Here is an 18,777-nt window from a genome sequence, read left to right on the forward strand (position 1 = left end):
CAGGCACCAGTCCTCTCCACCAAGAAGCCTACACAACCCACTGAACCAACACTACCCTCTCGGGGCAGACACCAAAAACAATGGTAACTATGAACGTGCAGCCTGTGAAAAGGAGACACCAAACACAGTAAGTTAAGCAAAATGAGAAGACAGAGAAATACACAGCAGATGAAGAAGCAAGGTTAAAATCTACCAGACCAAACAAATGAAGAGGAATTAGGCAGCCTACCTGAAAAAGAATTCAGACTAATGATAGTAAAGATGATCCAAAATCTTGGAAATAGAATGGAGAAAATACAAGAAACGTTTAACAAGGGTCTAGAAGAACTAAAGAGCAAAGAAACCATGAAGAACAACACAATAAATGAAATTTAAAATTCTCTAGAAGGAATCAATAGCAGAATAACTGAGGCAGAAGAACAGATAAGTGACCTGGAAGATAAAATAGTGGAAATAACTACTGTAGAGCAGAATAAAGAATAAAGAATGACAAGAGTGAGGACAGTCTCAGAGACCTCTGGGACAACATTAATCGCACCAACATTTGAATTATAGGGGTGCCAGAAGAAGAAGAGAAAAAAAAAGGGACTGAGAAAATATTTGAAGAGACTATAGTTGAAAACTTCCCTAATACGGGAAAGGATATAGTCAATCAAGTCCAGGAAGCACAGAGAGTCCCATACAGGATAAATCCAAGGAGAAACATGCCAAGACACATATTACTCAAACTATCAAAAATTAAATACAAAGAAAAAATATTAAGAGCATTCAGGGAAAAACAACAAATAACATACAAGGGAATCCCCATGAGGTTAACAGCTGATCGTTCAGCAGAAACTCTACAAGCCAGGAAGGAGTAGCAGGACCTATTTAAAGTGATGAAAGGGAAAAATCTACAACCAAGATTACTCTACCCAGCAAGGATCTCATTCAAATTTGACACAGAAATTAAAACCTTTACAGACAAGTAAAAGCTAAGAGAATTCAGCACCACCAAACCAGCTTTACAACAAATGCTAAAGGAACTTCTCTAAGCAGGAAACACAAAAGAAGGAAAAGACCTGCAATAACAAACCCAAAACAATTAAGAAAATGGTAATAGGAACATACATATCAATAACTACCTTAAATGTAAATGGATTAAATGCTCCAACCAAAAGACATAGACCAGCTGAATGGATACAAAAACAAGACCCATATATATGCTGTCTACAAGAGACCCACTTCAGACCTAGGACACATACAGACTGAAAGTTAGGGGAAGGAAAATGATATTCCATGCAAATGGAAATCAAAAGAAAGCTGACATAGCAATTCTCATAACAGACAAAATAGACTGTACAATAAAGACTATTACAAGAGACAAAGAAGGACAGTACATAATGATCAAGGGATCAATCCAAGAAGATATAACAATTGTAAATATTTATGCACCCAACATAGGAGCACCACAATACATAAGGCAAATACTAACAGCCATAAAAGGGGAAATCGACAGTAACACAATCATAGTAGGGGACTTTAACACCCCACTTTCACCAATGGACAGATCATCCAAAATGAAAATAAATAAGGAAACATAAGCTTTAAATGATACATTAAACAAGATGGAGTTAATTGATATTTATAGGACATTCCATCCAAAAACAACAGAATACACATTTTTCTCAATTGCTCATGGAACATTCTCCAGGATCGATCATGTCTTGGTCACAAATCAAGCGTTAGTAAATTTAAGAAAAGTGAAATCTATCAAGAACCTTTTCTGACCACAATGCTATGAGACTAGATATAAATTACAGGAAAAAATCTGTAAAAAATACAAACACATGAAAGCTGAACAATACACTGCTTAATAACGAAGTGATTACTGAAGAAATCAAAGAGGAAATCAAAAAATACCTAGAAACAAATGAGAATGAAAACACGACAACCCAAAACCTATGGGATGCAGCAAAAGCAGTTCTAAGAGGGAAGTTTATAGCAATACAATCCTGCCTCAAGAAACAAGAAACATCTCAAATAAACAACCTAAACTTACACCTAAAGCAATTAGAGAAAGAACAAAAAAACCCCAAAGTTAGCAGAAGGAAAGAAATCATAAAGATCAGATCAGAAATAAATGAAAAAGAAATGAAGGAAAGGATAGCAAAGATCAATAAAACTAAAAGCTGGTTCTTTGAGAAGATAAACAAAATTGATAAACAGTTAGCCAGACTCATCAAGAAAAAAAGAGAGAAGACTCAAATCAATAGAATTAGAAATGAAAAAGGAGAAGTAACAACTGACACTGCAGAAATACAAAGGATCATGAGAGATTACTACAAGCAACTATATGCCAATAAAATGGACAATCTGGTAGAAATGGAAAAATTCTTAGAAAAGCACAACCTTCTGAGACTGAACCAGGAAGAAATAGAAAATATAAACAGAACAATCGTAAGTCCTGAAATTGAAACTGTGACCAGGCTCAGTGGTCATGGCTCACGGGCCCAGTGGCTCTGCGGCATGTGGGTTCTTCCCGGACCGCGGCACGAACCCGTGTCCCCTGCATTGGCAGGTGGATTCTCAACCACTGCGCTACCAGGGAAGCCTGGTAATAACATTTTTACGAGAAAAATGTTAGACTCTTCCATGACTTCCTCTGAACTGACTTGCTGGATGAGCTGACATGCACCACTCCCTCTGTTTAGCCTTCTGATGGACGCCCACAGAATTTAAACACTCAGCTGGTAGAATCACGTCTTCCATTTGTTAGGGTATGTGATTACAAGTCAGATGTGTTTGCTACTAAACCTGAAACTAAGCCTATTGTATCAATACTTCTTTCTTTAATAATACAAGATTTAGTTAAATATTATATAAATTAATGACAGCTGAGAGCAAAAAAAGGACTTGTTTCTATGGAAAGTTGAATGCTTCCTCAGTAGAGGTGAGTCAGTAGAAAAGAAAAATAAACAGACTGCACAATGAATAAGGAAGGTCACTGAGGTATAATCTTTTTGTGTGACACCCCATTACCATCTTATCCATTGAGAGGAATGTGCAGACCCAGGTGAACATATAGATATGTGCATAATAAAGATAACGTAATAATTGCTACTTCATAGGGTTTTTCTGTGAACCAAATGAGTTGATTTATCTAAGTGACTTAGAAAAAATAGACTAAATGGTAGCTATTATTATTAGGTGTTAATACAGAAAAGCCAGAATTTGGATTCAAGTCCTTAATCAGAAATAGCTGTATTTCATGAGGTTTCTTTTTTTAAGTGCTATTGTGTTACAAAATAATTTGCTGACTTAGGTGAAAACATGCCCCCGCCATGGCCGTATTCTGGCAATACTGAAATCAAGTGGACCCCAGCTAATAATTGGAAATGTATGCAAATCATATAGATGAATAATATTTAAGCTTGTTTTTTTCTGTTGTACAGGGGCAATCAGAGAAAATGAAAAAGATGGTGACAGTTGACCACTGATATAACCATAAATGGAACAAGTAAAATCCATAGGTTTAATCAAAATTAGCTTTATTATTTATCTCCCACTATCCTGTTAAATTCTATGGCTTTGCATCTTTTTTTTTTTACTTTTTATTTTATACTGGAGTGTAGTTGATTAACAATGTTGTGATAGTTTCAGGTGTGCAGCAAAGTGATTCAGTTATACATATACATGTATCTATTTTTTTCAAATTCTTTTCCCATTTAGGTTGTTACACAATATTGAGCAGAGTTCTCTGTGCTATATAGTAGGTCCTTGTTGGTTATCCATTTAAAATATAACAGTGTGTACATGTCAATCTCAAACTCCCTAACTATCCCATCCCTCACCCTTCCCCCCTGGTAACCATAAGTTCCTTCTCTAAGTCTGCGAGTCTGTTTCTGTTTTGCAAGTACGTTTGTTTGTATCATTTCTTTTTAGATTCTGCTTATAAACAATATCATAAGATATTTCTCTTTCTCTGTCTGACTTACTCACTCAGTATGACAATCTTTAAGTCCGTCCATGTTGCTGCAAATGGCAAAATTTCATTCTTTTTTATGGCTGAGTAATATTCCATTGTATATATGTGCCACATCTTCTTTCTTCATTCCTCTGTTGATGGACATTTAGGTTGCTTCCATGTCTTGACTATTGTAAACAATGATGCAATAAACATTGGGGTGCATGTATCCTTTTGGACCATGTTCTTCTCTGTATATATGTCCAGGAGTGGGATTGCAGGATCATATGTTAGCTCTATTTTTAGTTTTTTAAGGAACCTCCATACTGTTCTCCATAGTGGCTGTACCAATTTACATTCCCACCAACAGTGCAAGAGTGTTCCCTTTTCTCCACACCCTCTCCAGCATTTATTGTTTGTGGATTTTTTGGTGATGGCCATTCTGACCGGTGTGAAGTGATATCTCATTGTAGTTTTGATTTGCATTTCTCTAATAATTAGCGATGTTGAATATCCCTATGGCTTTGCATCGTCCTCTGTTTGACAGAAATTTAGGGTAAGCCCTACTTACCTTAAAGAAAATCACAGACTTCTTTGATCACATTTAGGTAATAAAAACAACCTCAATTCAGTAATAGGAACGAACACACAATGCTTGAACTCCACTCAAGGTTCAGCTTCTCTCCTTCCCCGGATCAGGCCTGCTGCAGGCTGGCTGTGGACAGTGTGAGAGGGTCTCTTCCACTCTTCCCCAGCTGACCCTCTACCTCACCACTTCTTGCTACCTCCATGACTGACCCTGGCAGGATCAGAGCCATGTGGAGGAAAGGAAAAGCCTGACAACCACATGGGCTTTCCCTGGGCTCGGGAGCTCTTAGAAGCTGTTTCCCTCCTAAGACCATGTGCCCCATCACTGGGGGAGTCTTGGCTGCATTCCCTGTGTGGGAGATTGTATCTCCTCTGGCTGCTCACCTGGGGTTTCTTCTTCAGCCTCTGGGCATACAGTGGTCCATTCTTCTGTTAGGGTCACTTTGGACAGGCTCTCTGGCCCACATGCAAGGACACACACGAGTGTGTGTGTAACCATTTCCCTGACCATCTCTGTTAACACAGGTAATCTCCAGTGCATGGGCCTCTCTTTGCTCCAATATCTGAGCAGATGGCCATCCTACCTCTGCCTTTTACATTCATCTGATACTGGTTGGACACCAGTCCTTGGGTGGCACTCAGTGTTCAGAGGACACTCATCAAACTCTCCAGGTTCCAGAGGCTTGAGGTAGGAAGAAGCAAGCATCCTTCTTTAGGGATAGGCTATACAGCCCATTAACCGCCAGACCCCCAGATTTTCTTTCCATCCTCCTGGCCTCTCCAACCTCCAACCTCAGTTTGTATTCAAAACACTATACCTTTTAAAATTCTTTCCTCAAATCTTGTACAGTAGTTTCATACCTTACTTTGTCCCATGGCATCTGTTGTCTTGGCGCTTCAAGCCAAATGAGACAAACATAATTCTCTCCTCTCTAGTAATTTTTTGCGCAGTAGGAATGGCCACAAAAACTTATCTAATGCACTGATTTGTGTCTGAATGCGTAAGTGCTTATTGAATGTTTATTGAATGCTGGATAAATGTGCTAATACAAGTTTCCTTTTTGTAGACATAATTTGCCTAACTGGTTATGATAGAAAATGGTTTCCTCTGAGATCTTTCATCTTGGGTGAAGCTCTCCTGTCAGGAGGGGTTTGAGCTACCTTCCCTGAGATCTGTAATCAGGACTACCCTTTGTAGCCTTTTCCATGCCTATGTTTCTAGAAGCAATGGTGCCAAACTTGTGAAAAACATCATAGCTTCCTGTTCCAGAAACAACTTGCTTTATCTCTTATTCTCTCCTGAATTCTATAATCCATTCATTTGGGGGCAATTTAGATTCTGAGAAAATGGATTCAAAGCCTGACTCATCATTTTTCTTCTGGCTTCCAGCTGCTAAATAACCCTCCAATGAGTAGGTAGAAAGGAAGTTTCACTTAACAGTCAGGCTTCTTTAAATCCCTGCTGGAAAGAAAGCAGGCCCTTGGAAGGCATGAGATCCAGGGACACCACGTCTGGGCCGGGTGAAGCAGACACACGGCCTTGGAACCAGGAGTGGTAACTAACGTCCGTCTCCACAGCTGGGAGGAGGTAGACTGCTGGGCAGCAAGGAGCAGTTATCTGCAAACGAGTCTCCTGCTGCAGGGACAGAGCTGATCCCTTGCCCACCACACTGAGAATGGAGCCAAAGCCCTTATGTGCTTAAGAGTTCATATCATTGTCACTTTGACCCCCTCCGTGACTCGGGCCGCTCCAGCCTGGCCTTCTTGGTGTTACTCATCCAAGGCAGCTCATATCTGCCTCAGCCTCATCACCTGCTTTTCTCTCTATCTGGAAATGCCTTTCCCCAGATCCGTGCATGGCTCACTCTCACTTCTTTCAGTTCTCTGCTCTAAAACCATTGCTTCAAAGAGAACTTCACTGACCATCTTACTTAAAATAGCTCCCAGCCCTCCACCCGAGTCACTGTACTCCCTTATCCTGCTGTATTGCAATGCACCTGTCCCTGTCTGATGTATTCATGTTTATCTGTTTGCTTATTTTCTGGGTCCTTTCCTTGACAGTAAGCTTCATGAGGGCAGAGGCTTCAGCCATGGCTATTCACAACACCTCAAACACTTAGTAGGTGCCCCATAAATATTTCTTGAATTAATAAGTGTTATCCTATTTGTTTTCACTTTTGGTTGCATAAAGTATCTCATATGCACAGAAGTCTGAGAGTGTGACTTACAAGCTAAATTGTGAGAAAGTCTTATAACCCGAACATGGACCTTTACAACTGACACTGCAGAAATGGAGCCTCTGGCTTTCTCCAAAACTGCATTAGGAAATGACTGTGTATTAGTTTCCTATGGCTGCCACAGCAAATTACTACAAAGTAGGTGGCTCTGTGGTAATTTGTGTGTAAACAACAGAAATTTATTCCCTCACTGTTTTGGAGGCAAGATGTTCAAAATCAAGTTGTCAGCAGGGCCATACTCCTTCTGGGGCTCAAGGGGGCTGGGGAAGAAATCCCTGTTTCACTTCTTCCAGTTTCTGGTGGCTGTTGGCATTCTTTGACTCCAATCTTTGCCTCCATCTTCATGTCATATACTCCTCTGTGTCTCTCTCCTCTAAGGACACGTGTCTTTGGATTTAGGAGACACCTGGGTAAACCAGGCTGATTACCTCATCTCAAAATCCTAAATTTAATTACATCTGCAAAGACTCGTTTTCCAGTAAGGTAACATTCATAGGTGCCGGGGGGTTAAGACATGGACATATCATCTTAGGGGTCCACTACAGATAATAAAGCTAAAATTTGAGTTCGGTGTTTCAGATTCATAGTTAAACTTACTAAGTCTATGGTTTCCATTTAGACAGCAGTATTTCAAAAACCTACTTTCAAAAGGAAATATAAAGTGTCAATCTAAAGCACATAGCACAAGTATAATTTGATATTTAATCAACTGAGGATAACTTAAACTGACTTTTCACTATACCTACTAAATGATCACCCCAAATCAGCCCCATGCAAAGGTGTGAAGCAGGCAAATTTTGCCTTTGCCCCTACTCTTTCTTTCCTTTTGTTAGCCTATTTCTTTTTAGCAGCACCCCTTCCATATTCTACAGTGTATTAATCAACTGGAAGCTTTTCAGAAAAGTATTTCATGTTTTAACCTTGCCATCCATATTTATTCAGAAATTTTCTGCTTTCCTTTTCTTCCCTTAGTGTTTGTTGAAGTAGTATGGCTGATCCTTGATAATTTTTGTTTGCATTTCAGATTTTTGTTTTGTACTCATTGACACCCGTGTTATGGGTTGAATCGTGGTTCCCCTACCACTGCACCAAAGATATATCCAAGTCCTAACCCCCAGTATCAGACTATCATCTTACTTGGAAACAGGGCTTTACAGAGGTAATCAAGTTAAAATGAGATTATCAGGGAACCCTAATTCAATCTGACTAGTGTCTCTATAAAAGGGGGAAATTTAGACACAGAGACAGACAGGTACAGAGGAAAGACAGCCACGCGAAGATGGAGAATTGAAGTGATGCATCGATAAGCTGAGGAAAACCGAGGATTGCTGGCAACTACCATAAGCTAGGAAGAGGCAAGGAAGGACCCTTCCCTACAGGGAAATCAGGCCCTGCCAGCACCTGATTTCAGACTTCTAGCCTCTGTAACGGTGAGACAATAAATATCTGTTGTTTTCAGCCACCCAGTTTGCTGTACTTTGTTATGGCTCTCCTGTGAGGAGTGCATGTCAGCCTTTTCTTATGCAGGGTACTGGGTGATGGTTGCCTCTGCCCTGGGACCGGTGCTCCGCCATACTACCCCCAGATGATGTTTCCAAGACCTTTCTGAAGTAGCAACCAAGAAGTGTTGGGTCAATGTCACCATCTGGTGACTAGTGCCGCAAACCATCTAACCTGAAAGTTGTTCCTACTTTCTTGAACAAATTAGACAGAATAGAACCTAACTCAACAATCTGTTTTTCCTTAAGTGCCAGAATTCACTATTAAGAATAAACAAAAATTTCCCCCAACTTTTCCCTTTTATTTAATTACCATATTGTAATAATATTTTCCATTTGAAATACATAACATTTTAAATTAAATGAGTTTAATTTTAAATTAAATCTTTGAAGGTCAGTCTGGTGATCTACTTTCTGTGTATAACATTGTTACTATGGATAAATGTCTTCACAGTTCCAAACCATTGAGATATTAGTAGAATTGACTTTTGGTTTGCGATCTCCTGATAATTTGGAAGAAAAAAAATATGTAAATATATACACACACGTATATACTACCAAATACTTCAGTTTCAGGATGCAAAATGTGTCATTTTCTTTCATCCTTTAAATAAAATGTAATATTTTCCAAATCTCCATCTTGCTGTAATAGTGGGAAATTCAAACTCATTCATTATTGGATTCTCTTCCCCCAGTTTCACCAGGGTTATTCAAAGGTCCAAGGAGTCTTATTCAGGCCAGGTCTAATGTGAAGGGCCCTCTGGTCTTTGGTCTTCATGGTCTCTGCTGATTGTGGTGGCAGCACACAGAGAACAGTTGGTTCCATTGGTTTATCAACTCAGGGGCAGAGAGATCTTTGCCAAGTATTGAGCTTCCCTTCCCAGAGTCTAGGCTGTCTAGTTGCATCAGACAGGCGTTGCCTTCCCAGGGGTCCTGCCGTCCTCCCAGAATGTTGTGATAGCTCTTCTCTCTCTGTCCTCCCACCACCCAATGCCACCTGCCCAGGTGGGGAGGATCCTTGTCCCTCCTGCACCTCCACTCCCAAACACACAGACCTCCATTCTTCACCCACCACCACAATAAGGCAGACATTTTCAGAATCTTTTAATTCTGAGCTGGGAGTAAAGAAAGCCACAGATCTTCTCGGCTTCGATCCTTGCTCATCACCAAGGCTGTGATTGTGGGGGAAGGACAAATACGCCTCATTCTTCCACAGGCAAACAAGTAAAATAGAAAGCAAGCAAAATAGCTGATTCACTTTGTTATACAGCAGAAACTAACACACCATTGTAAAGCAATTATACTCCAATAAAGATGTTAAAAAAAAAAGGTAAAAAAGAAAACAAAAAATCCCACAACATTAATATCTTTATAAATTGCCCTTCAACATGTGGGTACTTGTGACTGAACTCTGATGTTCTTACTCTTATAAGGTGTTTTCCACACTCTGAGCAGTTACATACTGAACGTTATGAAATTGTGTCATTGAGTCTTTGAAAAGGGTAGTTGCAGATACTGTTTGGATTGCATTTCGTGTGGCTCTAAAGACATACACCATTCTGATTTTGAAAACTGGGGTTATTTCAGAAAGGTTTTCACCTTTGTGTAACACACACACACTCAACCCCAAAATATTTAAAAATAATTTTCAAGCCGAGAGGCAAGTCCTACTGGTGCAGTTGCAGTTGCTCTCATGCGATGCCTCCTATAGGCAGGGAGAGGTCCGGTACTAGCTTTTCCTTTCCTGAACCTCTCTCCATGCAGGACTCTCTCCAGAGTCATTTGCTTTGTCAGAAAGAGTTAAACATCCACAAGCAGCAAATCTACTATTTATCTTCCTCCAAGGAGAATTACTTCAAAATCAAGATATGACTGTTGGATAATACATTTAAGAATTGAATGGATTTTTTTAAATGTCCTTTTTCTTTGAAAACCAACTTCCTTCAGTTTCCTTGGAAAAATTTTAAAATCCTGCAGAGCTGGTGATGATAAATACAGCCCTTGGCCAACTTTGCCTGTGTTGGAGTGTTGGAGGTGCTGATGTAGGGGTTTTTTTAAAGTTATTTCGGGGAATAGAGCTTATTTAAATTCCACCACTTGAAAAAAGAACCCACCCTCAAACAGTGCTGTTTCATGTTGGTTGAATAATTCACGAATGGGCAGATGGAAGGACACATATAGCTACAAACTGAGTGTCCCTTCAGATAAGCACCCTTCTGTTAAACATTCCCTATCCAGTTCCATCATGGTTAAAGCAGTACTTGAGAGGAATGAACAAGATCACTTCTCCACTAAAATACCACGTGTACATAGTATTTATTAAAACCCTTACTAGCAGAGGTATATGTCTCTGGAATCTTCTAGATCAAGACAGAGTAATCAGAATCCAGGATTGTATTGCAAAATAAGCATTCTGTCAAAGAATTATGCTCCTGAGTTTCTTTATTTCTGAAAAAATAAATTTGTTTTGGAAAAGCACAATTATTGCTTTACCCATTCAAAAGCATGAGCAAATTGATACAGCCACTATGGAGAACAGTATGGAGGTTCCTTAAAAAACTACAAATAGAACTATCATACGACCCAGCAATCCCACTACTGGGCATACACCCTGAGAAAACCATAATTCAAAAAGAGTCATGTACCACAATGTTCATTGCAGCTCTATTTACAACAGCCAGGAGATGGAAGCAACCTAAATGTCCATCGACTGATGAATGGATAAAGAAGATGTGGCACATACATACAATGGAATATTACTCAGCCATAAAAAGAAATGAAACTGATGAGTTATTTGTAGTGAGGTGGATGGACCTAGAGTCTGTCATACAGAGTGAAGTAAGTCAGAAAGAGAAAAACAAATACTGTATGCTGACACATATATATGGAATGTTAAAAAAAAAAAAAAGGTCATGAAGAACCTAGGGGCAGGATAGGAATAAAGATGCAGATGTAGAGAATGGACTTGAGGACACAGGGAGCGGGAAGGGTAAGCTGGGAAGAAGCAAGAAAGTGGCATGGACATATATACACTACCAAATGTAAAACAGGTAGCTAGTGGGAAGCAGCCACATAGCACAGGGAGATCAGCTCGGTGCTTTGTGACCACCTAGAGGGGTGGGATAGGGAGGGTGGGAGGGAAGGAGACACAAGAGGGAAGAGATATGGGGATATATGTATATGTATAGCTGATTCACTTTGTTATAAAGCAGAAATTAACACACCATTGTAAAGCAATTATATTCCAATAAAGATGTTAAAAAATAATAAAATAAATAAATAAATAAAAACAGCGAATGATCTTTGAATAGTCAAAAAAAAGAGCAGAAAAGCAGAACTAAAGCCACTGCCATGTTTTGCTTAGACTCTCAGCTCAGGCCTCCTGCAGAGCAGCAGGGAGGGGCTGTGTGACTCAGGGAATCAAGCACCAGGCTCAGCTGCTGGGGCCTTCATCTAATTTTCAGTGACCTTGTGAAAAATCCTTCAAGTGTCTGTGCCTCCGCTTGCTTTTAAGATGAGAATATCAGCCTCCCACCAGGAGAGTATGGGGGTGAATAGCCAATGAGTATAATTGAAATTGCCTTGCTAATACCGTGTGAAGAGCCGAGTGAAGTGCGGAATGATAAACCTCCTTGGTGTAGGATGACTGGAAGGTGAAGGATGACAGATAGCCTGGTGTATTTCCAGATCTACAGTTCAGCCATGTTATAGCTTGGAATTCTTTGAAGGCTTTGTCATGGCTTAAGGCTATGAATGACTTGTTTTAGTCCTAAAGAAATGAAACATTAACAACTTGCATAATCAGGCATTTCAATAAGAACTTGGAAGATATATGTCTGTTTTTAGATCCTAGAGGCTTCAGAAGTCATTCAGTCCACCACCGCCCAGACCCAGTGATAAAGGAACCACATCCCTGAGTAGGGCCATTTCCCATGGAAAGACACTCACCATCGCCTGGTGAATACGTCAGGCAGCAATTCTTCCTGATACTGAGTTGAATTCTGATTCCCTATAAAGTCCATCCATTGGTTCTAGTCTTATTCTCTGAAACAACAAAATCAGTCTACTCTTTTTTCCATGTCATACATAGACTTTCAAATTATTGAAGTCAGCACTCCCATTTTTCTTGAGTTTCTGTCTTCAGCTAAAATGTTTCCTTTTGCATTCCGTATATGACAAGGTACCTGTAGCTTCTCATCATCAATGCCGTCCTCTTGTAATTCAGTCTAGCTTGTTTTTGTTTCTCTTAAACTGTAGTCTTCAGAATGCATCACTACCTTAAGCAGTGGGTCTCATAGCTCAAGGCTCAGTGAGGCCTCTTTTATTTACATTTTAATCAAACAGGTATTTATTCATTATCTCTATGGATGTAATAATGAACAATACAGACATAATTCTTGGCCTTATGAAGCTTATGTTTGGAAATGGGAGAAGTGCATGGAGAAGACCCCCCTCCCCAAAAGATAGCTACACAAAGTCAATAAAATAATTCCAAGTCTTGAGACAAGGACCAGGAACAAACTAAGAACCAGGAGCAGAATTCTTGGGGTGGATACGGATGATTAGAACTCAACCTCCATTCCCCACTCCTTCTAGTTCATCTTCCTTTTCTCCCTAGCTTGGAAAGCTAACACTATACTTCCCAGACAGCCTTGTAGGTAGGAGTCTGGATAGAAATTAGGTCCCACCAAATAAATGCAACTCAGGTGGGCCCTTGTTAAGAAATTTTATTAATGAAATAAAAAACCACTGAATAATTTTAAGCAGCATTCTAACATTTATATCTTTAACAGGTTTAGATAACTGATAAGGTCAATTTCCTGTTATTTCTTTCTTCTTTTGAAATTTTTAAGCTATTTTTCATTCAGTTATACTTCTAGATGAATTTTGGGATAATTTTATCAATTAAAAAAATCCAACCGTGGATGATTATACTGGGTTAAGCTTAAAAATTAATTTGAGAAGAGATGATTTAATTTTTCCACCCTTGCCATATTATTTCTCTCCACTTATGTAAATTTTCTATCTCTTAAAAAATGGAAAACTAAGCTAAACATACTAAATATTGCTACAACGAGGAATTATTGGGACACTGTGAGAACTTACAATAATGGAACCTAAGCCATACTCACTGTCAGAGGCAAGTCTTTCCAAATGTGACATCTCAGTTGAGTCTTACAAAATGCATAGGAGTTCACGAGCAGAGAGAGAGGTGAGGGAAGAGACTTCCAGACAACTTGATCAACTTATAGGAAGGCTCAGAGGCAAAAGAGAGTATGGGATGGTGCTTCAAGGTACTGAAAAAGTTTAAAATGGCTAGCACATAAAGTCCAAAAGCAGAGGAGGACAAAAATGGAACAATCTAGGTAAGCAATAGTCAAACTACGAATAGCTTTGTAAGCTGTATTTGGGTATTTAGATGTATGTGTGGAGTTTAGATGGCAGAACCAACTTGACGTAGTAATAGAAGGGTAGCGATGGTGTTGGGAAGGGAGGTGTTAAGTAGAGTGTCCAGGCTTCTGGCTTTGGACCTGGGAGAATGGCCATGATTTTCACAGAGACAAGAACACGAGATGAATCATATCTGAGGGGGAAAAGATCATTAATGCATGTTTGTACCTGTTGGATTTGCGGGCCCGGGGACATCCAAGAGGAAATGTTCAGCAGACTTTGAATCACAACCAAAGAAGATCAAAACCACAGATGAGCGATGTAGGTGGAGATATTGGTTTCTGAATCATTGTAACTGAAGGCACAGAAGTGGACAGGATCAGCCAAGGACAGTGTGAGGATTAAAAAATACAAGAAAAACAACATGTAACTTAGACCCTTTGCTCTGAAACCCAAGGATAACCTTGGTGAATTTAGAAGTCCCATTACATCGGTGACCCATACTGCACTCATGTAAACCTTCTGGTTTCTTTCATGTAAACTCTAGCAAGGCCACCTTGTTGCAAGTGACAGAGACCCAACTCAAACTAGCTTAAGAAAGGGAGAGAAAGGAGCATGGGCTCAAAAACTAGGAGATCCAAGGTAGACTTTAGACATCACTACATCCAGGGGACTTGAAAGCTTATTTCTGATTTGTAAACTTCTATAGAGAATCTCCTTCTACATGGTAGGCAAGAGGAACCCCAGCCAACCTAGCTCACAATCTCAAAGCTTAGCAGTATCAGTAGAAAGAATATTGCTCTCTTCAAGTGTGTGTGTATATGTGTGTGTGTGTGTATATATATATATATATATATATATATATAAAGTATATATATATATAATGTGTATATATATATATATATATATATATATATATATATATATATATATAAATCTTAGAGAAGACACCAATTGGCCCTGCCTAGGTCTTATGCCCAGCCATAATCATAATTCAATTGCAGTGGCCAAGATAATGGAGCAATGTCATTGGATATCTTATATCTGGATCTCTAAGAAAAGTTAAAATTCTTGAAATCCACTCCAGACCTTCTGAATCAGAATATCTGGGGAAGAGTCCCAGAAGTTACTATTTTTTACAAGTGGCTAGAGTGATTCTTATTGGAGTAGGGATCTTATTCACAGATCATGTTTTGAGAAATACTGCAGACTCCAGAACTGCTGGGACAGGATGCTGCCTGAGAGGACCTCAGGTCCATACCTTGTCAGTTTTGGTGAATTTAGAAAATTTTCAGGCTTTTGAGTGGACTTGAAAGGACTTGGGGTGAAATCTGGTCTGAATCACTTCATTAAATATATGACCAGGCAATTCATTTAACTCCCTTTGACATTTAGTTCCCTCATTTCAGCACACAGGGAAAATACTTACCCAGAATGGCTGTGCAATGTTAAATCAAACATTTGTGAGGTCTGGTTGCCCACTAGCTTTCACCATTGCTTAGGCCCCTCAAACCCGTGACTAATGTCTAGGTCTTCCATTTCTTGGGGTCTGTCCTGCCTCCAGTATCATCTGCCATTTGTTTCCTAAGACAGTCGCAGTGTTCAATTCTTCCATGTTCTTTTAGGTCCCTAGGCTGCATTTCTGGGATGCTAAACTCAGCCTGCCCACACAGACCCTCACTATCTCTCTGTCGCTCCTTTTATCTGCCATACCTCTACCTGTCCCAACCTGCACCCTCAGCTGCTCAGGGAGCTTTTTAAATCTCCACATTCTGTACTTCTGAACCCAGTCTGTAGGCCTGGAATATACTTTCATGTATGACTTGGTACAAATACTATTGTCACGAGGTGAAAGTTAATCTGGGCTTTTAGAGACTAACAGACTGCAAAAGAAATAGCAATTATCACTTTTTTTTTCAGGAGAAAACATCTCATATAAACGACTTGATAACAGACAGACTCATGAGACTCCTCCTTGAAGAGCTATCCTTAGATAAAAGTAGACAAACCCCACAAATGCCACGCTACATTCTCCATGTACTCGGTCCTTCATCATTTTTTAATATTCTTTTTTTTCCAGCTGCCATCTTGGGAGAAATAGAAAAGCAAAGAGGACACAGAAAACTGTTCTGTGATTTTAAAAGAGATGATGCCACTTATGAGAGCCCTGATGGTGTCAACTAGCACATATTAGAAATGGGACAAGGAACGAGATGGTGTCAGTGCTCTGTGAACTCATACCACCAGAAAGCACTTCACCACACTCTCAGAATGCTCCCGAATACATGCTGAGAAGAGGTTTGTGCAATTGCTCTTATGCGAAAGCACAGCTTTTTCAGCTTCTAACTTTCTTGGATATTAAATGCACTGTGCTGTGTTTTGCGTATTTTCCCCTTCTGTGTGGTTTCTGGGTTGGTGCCAGAAGATAAGTTAGTGGGACTCTCACCCAAATCGTCCAAAGACCTTTATTCTATACTTTATTCCTTGCAGTCAAGTGGCATTTTTCTTCCAAAAAACTTAAAGTGGCAAGATACTATTTTGGTATTATTTTATCCTCTATTATCGTATTTTTCCCTCCCTGTATTTTCTTTGTTGAAACAGCTCCTAAGTTCCCCCCTCCCTGCCCCCACCCCTACCTCCAGAGAGGAAGGGACAGGATAAACTCGGAAATTCTGGCTTTTATTTTCCAAATCCTAAGCCCTAGAGGGAGGAGAAAATTTGTGGGCCCAGAGAAAGTGACGTTAATAAGCATGGTGGGTAAAGGATTCCACAAGATGAGAAAGAGTCCCCAGAGCCCAGGGCTGTGGAGAAAGAGATGGGCAAGTTCATGCCCTACTTCCTGGTCATGCTAGCAGAGAAGATCTTGGATCTCAACAGCATAAGGGACTAAGGCAAGCAAGAACATGGAGACCAAGGCTTTGTGGGTTCTCTAACCAGGCTCATAAACTCAATGTATCCAGGCTCCTGGTGGGTAACATACATGTGAGGTTGGAAGTGGTGTGAATGGGAGACTAATGGGGCTTGTACAGAACTCTAGAGTGTGTACCCTGCCCAAAGGCAATCTAATTCTACATTTAAAAAGCACAAAAGAAACCAATTTGCTGTACTTGACAAGTTTTGGCCCATGGTCCAGAGGCCACACTGAATGGAACAATGGCTGTGTTAGTAGTATTTACTGTGGGCAGATTGCTAAGATTCAGGGTGCACCCAATGCCTTGATGCCACATCAGCTCCCAAACATGGTCATTAACTCAGAGTAGAATAAGAGTGGTGAAATCTTGAAATGGCCCAGGTTAATAGTAGTAGAAGTTTCAAGATGAGGCTTCAGATAGAAATTAAACTGAGTTAAAGAAATTTTCAAAAGTTTCTTGTATACCTGACTTTGTGGGCTGATGATACTCCTATCATTAGAGAGGTGTCTAGGATAGTTTTGGCTTCACCAGTGTGGAGCTTGGCGCTACTAATAACCGACTGCGTGATCTCAAGAAAGTCACTTAGCATCTCAAGCCTGTTTCTTCAGCTATTAAAGAGAAACAATAGTAATACCCCTTCAGAAGTTTGCTTCATTAAATGAGACAACGAAGGACAAGGACCTGGAATAATGCTTGCGTCCAAATAAACAAGCCCTCAGATTGTAACTCTTCGTACCAACGATGCTGATACCTTGTGTTCATTGCCTCACAGTGAGTTTGGTGAAATACTGATTGGCGAGCTTTGGTTGTATCAACACTGAAGATGTCAATACATTGATTCTCTTATCACTTAAGATGTGTTTCCCATCTTGCCCCTCTCACCCTCATATAAAGGTACTTTTAGAGTCTCCCCATCAGGCTAGAGTCTCAGACATCCTCAGACTCACTTGAATTTTGGGTTTAACACAGCTTAGGATCAAGGTAGGGTCTTTACTACAACTTCCAGTGAAGTTGGGCTTCAATCGATAGATTAGAAGAAATCAGAACTTTCTTTTAGGAAACTTTATTTTTTGTCAACCTTATTCTCATTTCCTGTTTAAGAGTCTGTGGAAGAACAGCTTAAGACCTTTCAGTGGTTGTTCCTACCTACCCAGTGGCCTGAGCAGTAAGAACAGCAGACTTCAGTGGCAGGCTGAACGCACCAGCCTTCAGCAGGGAACTGCTGGATAGGCACAAGGAGCACATGCACACCTTCAGACCAGTCTGCAACCTTAGGTTGTGTAGCAGTAAACTAAGGAGGTGGAGCAGTCCATTGACCTTGAAATTCATCCTTGGTCACAGCCTTTTAATCAGTGGCTTACTATTCTATTGCGATCTCTTCAGGATCTCTGTAGAAGTAGAGATCAGGCATGACCTCCATGAGTGTTCATGGGAGGTGGCGCCACGCATGTATAGAACCTCCCTGGCTGCAATCCACCACCCCTCCCTGTTGTTGTACTGGGTGGCAGTGTTCGCATAGCATGGAGGAGAGTCTATGTTACACGGAGCAACCGTAGGCGGGTCAACATAAGCGCCTGCATGAGAGGCTGGCGGGCAGCCCTGGGATCAGTAACCACTGGAAATCTTGGCTCCTGGAAGCCTGCTGGGATCTGGTTGGTGAACGTTCCAGGAGTGAAGCAGCCAGCAATAGGAGTGGCTCCAGCGACAGCAGCAAACTTCAGCACAGCTCGCTGGCCGGTATTCCTGGAGGATATGACACTGATGTTAGCCGGTTTCAATGGGCAACAGCGGTAGGAGCTGCCAGCAGAAGCTTCTCCCAGGATCTCTTCAGATTTGTAATATAGATGCTATCATTTTTTCCTTTTGCAGATGTACTGTTCCATTTGGAAGTCGAGGTTGGTGCCACCTAAGTGGATTCCTCCTTTATTTGCAGGACATCAAGGGCTCCTGACATTGTGAAAATTTCCCTTTAAATTACCACAGGAACCCAGAACAATGCCATATGGACCTCTCTCTGGATAGCTTGGAAAGGCCAGAAAATTTAATTGAAACTGAGTGAAGACACTTCTTTGAGAGGCTAAGTTGCTGTGGTCCACAATTGTAGTCTTTGGGACTCTACTTTGAGTCAAGAAGTGAAAAATATTCACAGAGGTGGAAGGATAAGAATGTATCCTTTATGCCAAAGACTTTAGATACCACTTCTC

General features: G+C 40.4%; 1 long non-coding RNA gene and 1 pseudogene across 1 annotated transcript in view; one reads left to right on the forward strand and one right to left on the reverse strand.

Moving 5' to 3' along the window:
* LOC136792370 (uncharacterized) overlaps window positions 1-18,777 on the forward strand; it is an 85,629-nt gene that overhangs the window by 41,531 nt on the left and 25,321 nt on the right. The window lies entirely within an intron of this gene.
* On the reverse strand, window positions 17,693-18,527 carry LOC131767692 (small ribosomal subunit protein uS2-like; annotated as a pseudogene).

Source organism: Kogia breviceps, chromosome 13, assembly GCF_026419965.1.
Source record: "Kogia breviceps isolate mKogBre1 chromosome 13, mKogBre1 haplotype 1, whole genome shotgun sequence".
Classification (NCBI taxonomy): domain Eukaryota; kingdom Metazoa; phylum Chordata; class Mammalia; order Artiodactyla; family Physeteridae; genus Kogia; species Kogia breviceps.